We start from the raw sequence: 13,085 nt of genomic DNA on the forward strand, positions 1-13,085 counted from the left end.
GACTGATGCAAAGTTTCCATGCAGATTGAATCGCCAGCAGTGTGCACCTCAATATTTGCTGCCTTTTTATCAGACCGAATTTGTTCCGTAAGCCATCTGGAAAAAAATGCTGCTATTTAAATTTTTCCTAAATATCAGTACTTCCATAGTTGGACAGCTTTTGCCATAATGGCCTTTGGGATTTAGTTCGGTTAGCATATGTAAAGAAAAGATTTCAGAGTTCTTATTAAGCCTCATCTTCTCATCTTGGTTTAGGTCTTTATGTATTACTTGTTATTTATGTGGCATCTAAGGAAAACGCTCTGTATGAAGCTAAAAGAAATGTTTCAAGTGTCATTTTAAAGCACGGATCAGAAAAGATGATTTGCTCTTGGCCTTCTTGTTAAAATACTATTTTGCCATTCGTGTGACCATTCTGTATGCCAAGTCCTCTGCCCAAATTCAGCTGTAGCACAGAATCACAGAAATGCTGAGCAGGAAGGACAGCGGGAGGTGATCCCCCTTGAGCCTGCTCCTCCCCAAACCGCACGTCCAGCTCCCTCAGTGACTCCAGCTACTCGTGGAATACGTGATGTAGGTCCCCGACCATCATGGTAGTTTAGAGACTGTGCTTTGAGCTAATTGCTTTCTCCCTTTTGTCTCTAGTTCCAGTTATGCAGAGATGTTACCATGGATACCCTGCGTTTATAGCTTTCTTCAGTTACAAGACGTAATTTGTACTTTTTAATTTACTCAAAACCATCTTACGAAAGGTGAAGAAAATAAGGAGGAAAACTGAGCATAGGTCATGTTTCAGTGTTTCACTTTAAAAAGGCTGGTCATTTCCAGTTTCTCTTGTACTTGCAGTAAAACCATTAATCATCATAAACTCATTTTGTCTAAAAGCAGAGGTAATACATTTTTCCATGTAAATCACTTCATTGCCATGACAGAATTATGTCAGAGAATCCAAATAGGTGATCTAATAAATTTTCCTTTTGGAACATTTTTTAGCATTAAAGGTTATGGAGAGCGGGCCAGGCATGATTGATGTCAGCTGCTGGTAAAAAGAATTTGGTTTTAATTTTCATAAAATATACCTAAATACTATATTGACACAGTCACACTTTTACAGACTGAGAAAATACACTCATCACTTAGTACTGGAGCAGTAAGAACCCTAGACCTTTCTAGAATAAAAAAACAGCTCCAACTAATAATAAAATTTTCTGAAATTTGTAAAAGATGGCTAAAATAAAAATTAACTTTCCAAGTTGTATAATTTCACTCCTCTTTTTAAGGACAATTTTTGAGCAATAATTCAGTGCTTCATGTTCACCATTTGTACGTCTATATAGCTGAACACACAAATTCTTTTAACTGATACTAGCTTTGCATCTGATTTGACTGTGTGCATAAGAATTCTCAAACAAGGAACCAGCAGTACAGAAGAGAAACAGAATTTTATTTCTCCCCACAAAAGCAACAAGCCTTGCCTGAATTGCAGTGTATACCTTAACCAAAATGCAACTGTTTACTGAAATCCTACAGCAGCATAGTAGAACAAATATATATACATATAGCATCATGGACAATGGAAGGACTGTGACAAAACCTGCAAGTCAAAACTGTTACTCTCTGTGTCTTTGCATACGATCTCTCCAAGTCAGGTTTTAGAAGAATTCTATGACTTCGGTTTGATTCAAACAATTTTTTTCTATTTGCTCTTTTTTTTTTCCTTTCGGGAAAATAGATGAAAAACACACTGGGGAAAAGCTGTGTTTCACATGGCCTTAATCCGTACTCCTCACCGTGTACGCAGAGCCCTGCTGGGTAAGGCACAGCCATTCTTCTCTTTCCACACAGCTGATCTAAGCAGAGGTGCAGCCCACACAGACCAGCTGCAATGCAATTTGAGTCCCCTTTGAAACAGCTGTTTCACATACAGCTACAACAGAAAGCTGGACATCACCTCAGCATTTATCTTAAAGTGGGTTTCACAGCCTCTAACGAGCACCATGGTTGCAGGGTTGTAGCTCTGTCAGCTTCCCCATCAGCTCCTTTAAAGCCAGCTTTTTGCGTGTAAGACTTCTACATCTCCATCTACAAGTAAGACACCCCAAAGAAACAAATAACATCTTGCAAAACACCTAGTCTGGGCAAAAGAGAACTAACACTTAAAAATACGGATCTGTTCATTTTTTGTTTCTTTTCGTGTTCAAATTATACTTCAACACCTGACTCCAAAGGAGAAGCAATTCTGTCTGGGCAGTTTAATTTGGTAAAACAGTTAAGCAGGTTTGATATTTAACACAAATGTTTTAATCATCTATTTCATCCTGAAGCACAGTACACAGGCATGTGAGATGGCATGACTTGATCAAACAGATCACTGCTGCGAGAATGGGGATGGTCCCCTTTTTCTCACTTCAGAGCTGCTTGCAAAGCTTGACTTCTTTGTTTAAAAAATGGTCTCTTCTGGCAAAGTGCGACCCTTTGCTCCAGACTCTTTGTTTTTAGTACTTAGCTCATACTTGGATGCCCAATTCTCTTAACTCCTATAATATCTTCTAGGTTAACAGTAAAAAGTCACCATTTTTTCCTAAAATGGCAGCCTAAATAATTGTGTTCCATCTAAATTATTTTTCAAGCTCTTTTCCTTTCTGCCCCTTTTAAGAGGAAAATATTACATGGAGTTCAGTGATGGAAACAATGATTCATTTGAGCAACATGTTAATGTAATGTTTAAATGATAATGACAATCGCTACAGAAATGAGGAGGGAAATATACACACACATTCTCCATATTGCAGTAAGTTCAGGAACAGACAGCACCTGACAACTTTGTATTTATTTTAAGAAAAATTCATACTTTTGTGCTCCCTGATGTTGATAAAGTTAGTATGTTTTTTAAATTCATACTGGGGCCCATTATCAACTAAAGCCATGCTAAAAGCTGACAAATTAAACCTGCCAGCTATGGATTTATTAAATTCCCTTTAATTCGCTCAACCTACTGCATGCAGAAACCAATTACATGGTGTGGTTGGTTTTTTTTTTTAACTCACAGTGTGCATGTATGTCTCTCATAATTTTCTGCCAGGTGCACTGCAGCAAGCCAAATCGCATTAACTAATTCACAAAACTGCTGTATGCAGCATTTGCTGAAGTAAAAATTCTCTTTCCTCTGCTTTTGACATCCCAGTGACTGCACTGCAGAACTGCTCTAACCACTGCACTTCGAGGTGACAACATGCTGATACCTTATTTAAATTCTGCAAGGGCACCATCTGCCCTGTATTTGAGCTACGAGGCTGAAATGCTCTTGATTCCAAGACAACTAAGAGGTCTTTTGGAGAAAAGAATGTAAATTGTGGGGGGGAGGAAACAACACAGGCTGGGTTTCATTTGCTTGGAAAATTCTGTTGCACTCTCAAGAAACAAAGCACGCTTCAAAGTAGTCTGGATCAACCACTGAACCTCTTGTCCAGCTGCTTAACCGCTACCAGCAACACTGCCACAACTTAGCAGGCGGTTCTTCCAGAACATGACCCTCAGCATAAAATGCTACCACTAATAATTATTTTCCTTTTCAGTAACAATAATGCATTGGACTTCTTAAATGCCCACCCCCTCCCCCTTATTCATCCCTTCCTGAGCAAGATACTAGAGCTCTTACTATCCATGTATGTAAACTGGTACAGCCCAATGCCTCACCCAGCTACCAACAACCCATTTCCCTTGCCTGTTTACCCTTTCCTCCACAAACACATTCATGCCATCTTTCACACCGCATTACAGGCAAACTAAAATAAAACCCTTCCAGGCTTGTCTGCAATGCCACTTCTGACACTCTTTTTCTCGTCCTTTTTCAGTATCTGCCATGACAGCTCCTGCAACATACTGATTGTATAGACATGGAGGGTTTGCAGCAATTTCTGTTATTTATGTAGCATTCAGATCTCTTCATTAAAAAGATAAAATCAGACAAGATGCAGCTGTTCACACAGCTGGCTTATTTTCTCTGCCTTTTACGACATTAGCTCTCCACAGCATCTCCAAGTGCATCTTCCAACAACTCTCTTCATATCTTTAACACTGCAAGAGCTCTTGTTAGCTCCTCTACTGCATTAATAGGCCTTAACAGCCCTGACCAGCCTCACCTGGGGCCTCCACACACACCTCTGCCCATGCGCCCAGCAGCTCTACTTAAGCCCAGCCCAGGTCCTGACCTAGGCTGTCATAATGTTTTTTTCCAGCTCTGCCACAGCTCCTGTTGATCCCAACCCCTGGGCTGGCTTCAACTTGGACCTGCTTCCTCCTCACTGTGACACCCGGGCCTCAGTTGAATGTGACCACAGCCTGAGGGCCTGCCCTGCTCGGGCCCTGTGGGACCCCGGCCAGCCACGTGCCCCCCTGCAGCTCACGGGCCTGAAGGAGCAGCTGGCACTCAGCGGGCCCTGACAGTCCCGTAGCAAGGACTGTCACCCAGTTCTTCTGCCGTTATTAAGATTGCTAGGCTCTATTTCAATACGATTCAATCAAAATAAGAAAATTGCTTCCTAGGCAATGAGTAAGCAAAGCTGTTCTGTTGCAGTACTGAATTTAGACTACTCTTTCTCTGGAAACGAACTAACTGCTTAATACTGGGTTTATATAGTGACTCTCACAGCAGGGTCTATGAGAGGCCCTATCCTAATATGAATAAATAACAAGACTTTGAAAATTCAAAAAGAAAATACCTCGTCTGTTGTTTTTGAGAGTTTGAAAACCATTATTGAAATATTGTCTATTCTTAAAAGATCATATCTACAAATAGAAAAAATTGCAGGCACTCTGTATTTGTATTATAATGTATTATGTATAATAATAATAGATAATATTATATATATATAATGTAGAATAATGTATTATGTGAGCACACTGTAAGTGACGCTCTAGCTGGTGGCACTGAACTGCACTGTCAACATCAGAGAAAAAACTGAGCCTGTTTTCTTATATTCAGTGAATGCAGATAAATCACTTTTAAGAGATTTCTTGGTTTTATTTCATCCTGTGGCTCCACCCAAGCTACTCCCAGCTTGAGGATTATCCTGTGCTGAACGTGCCAAGTTTCTCGCATTTGAAATCTAGCAGCTGCCAGGATTATACCTCAAGCCAATGCCTCACACCACACAGCGATATTTATCAACGAGAGATCTCCTTCATGTTTCAAGTAGTCATTTGCACGATAGGTATGAGGTTTGCTTACAAAAACGATAAGAAAGGTAGGTATTTCACCTGAGAAATCTGTAAAATTTTCCAAGGGCAGACACCTGACTACAGTACCACTGGAGCATGTGCTAAAAAAAAAAAAATGCAGACTGCTGCTGCATTAGTACACAAAACAGTAAGCTTTAGCATTGGCTTTATTTAAATTTCATTTTACTTCCATCTTCTTCAAAATGTCACACATTATAGAAGCTGTGAATTCACTATACCTAGGGAAATTATGAAGACTATAGAAATACTAGGAGATCACTATTTCTGGGAACTGATACTTTTTCTATGTCTCAGGCTACTCTTCCATCTTTAATTGTATTCGAACATGTGAGCAAAGCTATCTCACCTTTAGATAAACATCATTAGGATAAAAAAAGATCAGAACAGGGACAGCTGTTTTTTTAAAAAGAAACCAAGAAGACAGCTTACCCATCTTGTAGTCATATTCAACAAATAATTTTTCTATGAATCCTCAAGAGTTTGGAGATTTCCACAGTATTTCCGTTTCAGCAGTTACTTCATGCCACGGCTGCTGCTTTTTGCTGTATGAAGGACGAGGAGGTGAAAAGCTTGGCTGGCCACAAGCTTTTGGTGGGTTTCTTCAGAAGGGGAGTTCTGAATGTCACTGACAATCATTCTTGCCATGAAAGCTGAATTTCACATCATCTTGGGTTGAAATGTGAAGCCAGCTACAAAGCGGTTTAGCAGTCCTGCAAGTTATACAAATGAATAAATTACTAGTAACATCTTATTTATGCTTACCAATTTGCTTTAGGTTTTCTTACTGAAAAGCAACAATTCAGAATGTTTTATACTTGACTTCCACTATCAACATAGCTCTGATGCCCAAAAGAAAGTTTTGTAAAGAATTGTTCAAAGGAAACTCCTTTAAAACTGGTTATTTCTGATTAGCGTGAATCCGTTACCACTGCTGCAAGTAATTAGCTGTTGTTTTCTTTGACTGAAGTTTAAGTTAAAAATAGCTTCAAAAACACTCATCCAGAGACTGAAGCCCTACCTTCCCTGTTAGCATTTTAAAAATTGTAACTTATAATTGTGACCTCTTATACAGTGAGGAACAAGAATCCCTTCCTTAAACTCTGTTCCAGAAATTCACAGCTGTTTTCGTGGGTCCAGACAAAGCATTAAATGTGAAAAGGCAGCGGCCAGTGCTTCTGCAGCTGGAAACCACCATGAAGGTGCCCCCGTGGCAGCAGCAACTCCAGCAGCGACTTTCAATGTCACTGAAATACGGAGAACCTAATGGCAATATTCAGCTCTTCTTTGCAAGGGCAAGTGTGGTGATGGTATTTTAATGGGACTATTTAATCTTTTCCACGATTTTTTTTTGTTTGTTTAGTTTAAATGATAAATTTTTCAAGTCCATAGATCATCCTACGTATCTCACTCATAAGCCCCTGTTAGGCCCTGCTACCCTTTAAAGGTATTTCAGTAAGATTATATATTGCATCCCAAAAGGAATTAAGGCCGCGCCTAAAGAAAATCATTGTCAACTTTGCAATCTGGGGATTCTGGCAGATCTGACTCAACAGAGAAAATGTAAAGCCTTTCCTCTTTCATCTCTCCCTCTCACACTTCAGTATTTTTTTAGAAATGTTTTTTTTCAAGACTGTGCTAATAACCTGAAGCAAAGCAACACATCCTCCATGTTAGAAAGTCTGGAACACCTTGACAACAACTAGCCATACAATGACAGACACAGAATAACCCTGCAAAGAAAACCATGGTACATCGGAATCCAATCTTCTCTTCCTTCCCCAGAAGACATCAGCAGGAGTTATAGTCACAAATTCTGGTTTGGAACTGAAATCTGGAGATTGTGAGCTACACTTTTTTAGTGATGAAAAGAAAACTTGAATGTAAGCTTGTCATGAAAAAAAATGATACCACTAATTGCAATGCCAACGGCAGCAGAATTTAGCCCAGATGCACATGGATACTATGATACTGGAAAATAAATACTAGGTATAAGTACAAAGAGAAACTAAAAATAATTTTAAAAAAATTACTGGGAAAAGTAAACAGTTTCCAAAATTGTGTGCTGTGAGCAGAAATGTTGAGGATCGTGGTGATATAATGATATCAGGAGTTTTGCATACACAAGAGTTAGTGAGGCCTGGCTTCCCAACACCTTGTGTCTCAGCTGACTGCAAGCTGCAAATGAAGCTTTTTTTGCTCTCAGGGCATTTAATGGTTTCCCACTCCTGCACACCCCTCGCTCCCTCGAAGTTTGAGTTCCCTGTTACATAATATGATGAAAGTTTTCATGCAGGAGACACAAACTGGGACTGTTTTATTTCTCTTCTCCTTATCTATCCAGCTTTTTCACAAACTTAGAAAAAACTACTTAATCTAAGAGACAAGTTACGCCTCTGTTTCAGTTTGGCTGAACATGGCCAGTGGGTTCTGAATCTATTAAATGAACACAGTCAGCAAGACAAGACTGCATAGATCTGTTTTCCCCACAAAATCAGGCTGGCAAGAACAGGAACACAGGGGCTGGATAGCTTCTTTCTGCTCCCTTATGTTCTCTGTTTATTTTCAATCACATGTAGGACTAAGATGTTGGTATTATCCCATTATTGGGATTTGTTAATATATTTTTATGTATCATCATTATCCAATAGACTGCAAAGTCTATTTATTTAGACAGTGAGTCTGAACACTCTGTTATTAGTCCAAGCTTCTGGCAGGATTTTCTCCTGGAGGTTGAATGGCATCTTTCCAAATTGTACCTTGGCAGAGATTTTGGCTGTGCTTGGCCCCATGGGATTTGACTCTTTCTGTATTTTTAAGTCATTAAGCAACTATAAAATCTTTATGATATCTAATGTCTTGAATTTTACAACAATTATTCTAGTAGTATAATGATAACATAGTTTATAATGTCTTTTTAAATTTTGCTCCCACATGTTGCCTTACCTTCCAACTTACTTATCAACAATGTGAAGGCTTTACATTGTGACAACAGGTACTCTGTACATTCTGAGTCTGGGACCTTCCTACAGCAGGACACCATGTGTATTCTGATACCAGTCCTTACCATAAATAATGACAGAGAATATAGTAACGGCTATAGATTTTTAAGCTTGTTTGCAAAGGCTGGAATAATGCAATAATATCTAAGCCTGACTGAAATATCTGTATACATGCTAAGATGAGACAGTTTTTATTTATACAACTTTGTAGCAAATTCAAAAAGTAATTCTAGAGAACACACGTGACAAATAATTACATTTTCAATTCTCGGGTTCAAAAGCCAGCTACTGAAATATGCTGCTCCTCCTCCAAGTGCCTCCTGTGCAAGTCTGAAGCAGTTAAAAGATTCTGTGTTTGGAATTTAAGTCTAAAGATACTTACAAATATTTAAAATTATCTATTTCTGATGGCACTAAACCAGAAATGTACTATATACTAAACTAGTAAGTAGGAAGCTTCCCTGTTATTAGGCCTATGCACTTCAATGCAGAGACAGAACAAGGGGTTTGGAATACCTGAACACTCAGCCATTACAATGAACAGGGGACACATTCAAAACTCAGTTCATTTGTCAACCTGACAGCAGCTGGAAGATTTCTGCATGTAAAAATATAGGAGCATCTGGCTATCAAGAATATTTAAGACCTTACCTATTGATCTCTTTCATCTGCTTAAATTAATTCAAGATGTTAAGATGCCAAAAAATGGTGATTAAAGATCCCATGTATATAAAACTCAAATCCCAATAAGCAGTTAAGGAGAAGATGATAGAAATACTATGAAACAAAACCAGCAGCAGACTTCCCAAATAACTGATTGAAAACCTGGAAAGACCAGAAACTTGACTGCCAGAAATGGAGGACAGTATGGCTTATTAAAAAAGAGAGAGGGAGAGAGAAAGAAAACATTTTGTTACTTTTTAAAGAAGGACTTTAAGGACAAACTCGTTGTGAGGAGAGAGAAGGAACCGCAATCACGTTTGTGATTCTATTACATGTTTAAAAACCAAAAGATCAAGACACAATATAATTTACAAGTATAAGCTAGGCATTACTTCTCTAACAAGGACCTATAGTCTCTGCAAAACTCAGGTTTGACATATTAAATCCTTGCAGTAGATTCATTTAAATTAGAAACTGGAGGGCTTCGCAACATAAACCAACATGAATTGCTACACTAACTAGGTGACTTAAAGATACGAGCCTTTTCTTACCTTTTTTCATTTTTAAAGACCAGGACGAAAATGAAGTCCCCAACCCCTACTTCTGTTCTTTCAGAAACAATTCAGCTACAGCAAGGACACTATCTTTATCCTGTACCTTCCTTGCCTTTGTAGTGCTAGGAGAGAAATTTCATAGCTTAAAAATGAGATGTAAATAGAAATAGCTATTATTCTATGTCAGAATCAAAGAGATGACATTAGAGGAGAATTTGTTCACACTAGAAGCCAGACTAAATTAAGTCTTGACCTATACCACACAGTGATGCTATCAGAAATCTGGCTCCACGCCAGTTAGTCTCAATGTCACCTCTGCAATCTAAATTTGGCTATTAAAAATATACTTATCTATAGAAAACAAGGAAAGCAATACACAATTGTTGATAACCTTTCTCAATTTAGAGAAGGTAATAAAGCATTATTTTAGTAGGTGAAACACCTAATCAAATTAGGACTGAATAATACGTAACTTTAAAAACCACTAATAGAAGAGCGACAGTGGTGCATTTTCAGCACTCCAAAAAGCTGTTGCTGAAAAAAATAATTTATAAATGGGTTCTAAGAAGGATTATTTGAAAATAAGGGAAAAACTTTAGCTAAACAGGTTTACAAAGTTTAACTGCATTGAAGGTTGAAATTCCATGTGAGCATCCAGCATGGGAACAGTGAATCAGCGTGTAGCCTTAGAATTGCTGCCAACTTCAAAGGAAAACTTGAATCAAATACCCTAAGCTTCAACTTTCTGGATAAGAAAAGGCAAGGCATGGGTTCATAAAGTTAAAAAAAAAAAAACACCTCTGGACAAGAAGATCTGAGAATAACATCAAGACACAGGTGGCAGCAGATACCCAAATCCTATTCCTTGGGAGTTCTAAGAAAGGATATTTTATTCAGGAGAGCACTATCATTATGCCTCTTTGGCCTGATCTCTCCTCATCTTGTGTGGACTTAGCAATTTTTAGAAGCAAATCCTGTAGGACTTTTGCCAGACATCAAGTCATATGCTCTTAGCCTGAGTGTGCTGACAAGAATTTGGCGGTAACGCTAACATATACCTGAAAAGTCCTTGTGAAAAATGCAGTGAGTAACAATTCTAATGACTTCGTGGAAGGACAGATCACCCACTGTGTTACCAAGGTTATAAAAGATGATAAGCATAGGAGGGGGAAAAAAAAAATCACCATTTCTGGAAAAAGGATGTTTTGGGTTCTAGCTCCCCGCCTAACTTTGGGAATCTGCCCTGAAAACACAATGTCTCATCTACATCCAGAGATGAGAAGAGCATATGGTTAGTGAAGCATCTACTCTTTGTGTGCCATTCCTGCTTCACTCGTTCTTGGACTGACCTATGGTGGTGAAAAAACACACGATATGTACTGTTTCATCCCAGACAGGACAGTTGTGAGCTGAGTGGAACTGAATACAAAAGAATTCATGGTACTGGTTGATCATCCTATTTTAGAAAGGCTTTTCCTTCAGTGGCTGCTCACTTGCTTGTTTTATACGGATTAGGATATTTATTCTAAAGGGTTTAGATCTTATGTATATAAAGGAAAGGTGTACACAAACAGTACAGATCTGCAACTGATGCTTGTGTTACTATGCTCTTGGGCATTGAAGTGGGAGGGATTTCAGTTATAGCAAAGCTCCTAGAGACACTGGATAGGATTTTATATTCCTTTTCCATTTGGAGGAGTGAATACTTGCTTGTAATACAGAAATAAATGACCTAGTGCACCTGCAAAACAGTGCTAGCTCTTCTTCCTGAAGAAGGCAATCTCAACTGTAGACGTCTGTAAGAACAAACAGTTCAGTGGGAGGAGAAAACAAAAATGTGCAAACTGAAATTGCTCCAAGGGAGAAACTGCAGTTCTTTCCCAGCAGGGATGGCAGCATGCAACGAGAATGAGTCATTATGATGCAGCTCCGTGATTCAGACAATTCAAAGCCACTCTGGGATGTCAGACCACCAACATGTTTTTGCTCTGTGTGAATCCGTACAAAGACAAAAAGTATTCTCCAGCTCTTAATAGACTCCCACATCTCCAACAACTTTCTGATAAGCTTTTTTCTTTTTTTTTCTTTTTTTTCCCAAAATTCGTTACTGCAAGTCTGTTTTCAACTGATTTTTGGTCCTTAGTAAAGTGACCGTATTTGTTTCAGGCCACTCTTTATCAGTTAAACAAGAGGTACTACACAGCCAAACAGAACCTTAGGCAATTCAGACAAATATCCTAAAACTCAAGACTGGATAAGGACCAAAAAATGAACCTTTATGCATTTTTTTATTCGTAAAGCTGAATAAGAAAAACCTTCCTCTGAGATGCAACATAAGCCTCATGCAACTGCATTTCTCTCAAGGAAACAGGTTGAGGACAGTATGAATATCTTCCTTACTCTCATGTTCAAAGTACGGTTACAACGCCCTGTAATTTATTTTGTGGCAGAACATAAATTAACATGTAGACATGGACTAATCCCTTACTGTTTGCTACAATTGCCTTTGCAACAATTGCTACAATCAGTCTTTGAACAGAATGGATGTATAATAGATCAGCAGAGTTCAGGCACGCAACAAGATACAAAAAGTGATTTCTCATCATGTGCATTTCTAGTCTGCTTTCTAGTCATAACCCTGCTAGAATGTTCCTTAACTTACAACAGCGGAAAGAAAGAATTTCCCACAGCAACAGAAGTAAGGCATAATTCTGATACTAAGAAGAACAGTTGGAAACCTATGGTAACTTATTTTCATCCTACTGGTCACAGGAAACCTGGAAGGGGATTGGAATATAACAGCACTCACTTGACCACACGATCTGAAAGATTATACATAAGTTTCACATGTGAATGAAAGTCAAATCCTGATCTTATCAATTTTGCCTGTGGAAAGTAAGAGATTGTAAGTGACATCCAACAGTTTTCCTGATGTTTGTGGAGTCTAACGATTAACAACTGTGCAAAATGAATGAAAAATCTCTTGAGTGCGTCATGGGTACTGGCAGTACAGAGAAAATTAGCGAGATTTAAAGAAACCTTTGATCACCTTTGGGGATTGTAAAAGAACGGGTCATTTTCTTCTAACTGTCTGGAAGCCTGCTCAGAATATGTCAGAGTTTCTCCTTTGGGCAGCCAGGAGAAGTAAAGAGCTCAGCAGAAACAGTCATGAAGGAAAGGGAAATGAGTCATCCTAGTTATGTTAATGACCTCATCAATTTTTTACTGTGTCATATTACAAATATATAGTAAATATTGATAGTCATTTTGGGGCAGATTTTGAAAGAGAACATTTTTCTTGGTTTTGTTCTTCCCAGGACAAATAATTCTCAAAGAAGCTAGTACTTAGAAAGATCTAGGCAGAAATGAATTATGGAGAATGTGAAAATTCATTTTAGTGCAGATTTTAGGTTGCTAAAGTCCAGTCAGACCTACTGGTGTTTTAACTGTGAATATTCTATAATCTAGTTATTTATTTTTCAGCTTTTAACATTTGCAGACAGTTTTGCGCACATCAAACTTTGGAGGACCAACAGCATCCTCTGTGCTGCTCTATGTTACTCAAAATCACATTTGAAAAGACTGTAAACTATTAACTTCTCATCAATATTGTGCAAGAGATTATCTA

Source organism: Caloenas nicobarica, chromosome 3 (genome assembly GCF_036013445.1).
Source record: "Caloenas nicobarica isolate bCalNic1 chromosome 3, bCalNic1.hap1, whole genome shotgun sequence".
NCBI classification, from domain to species: domain Eukaryota; kingdom Metazoa; phylum Chordata; class Aves; order Columbiformes; family Columbidae; genus Caloenas; species Caloenas nicobarica.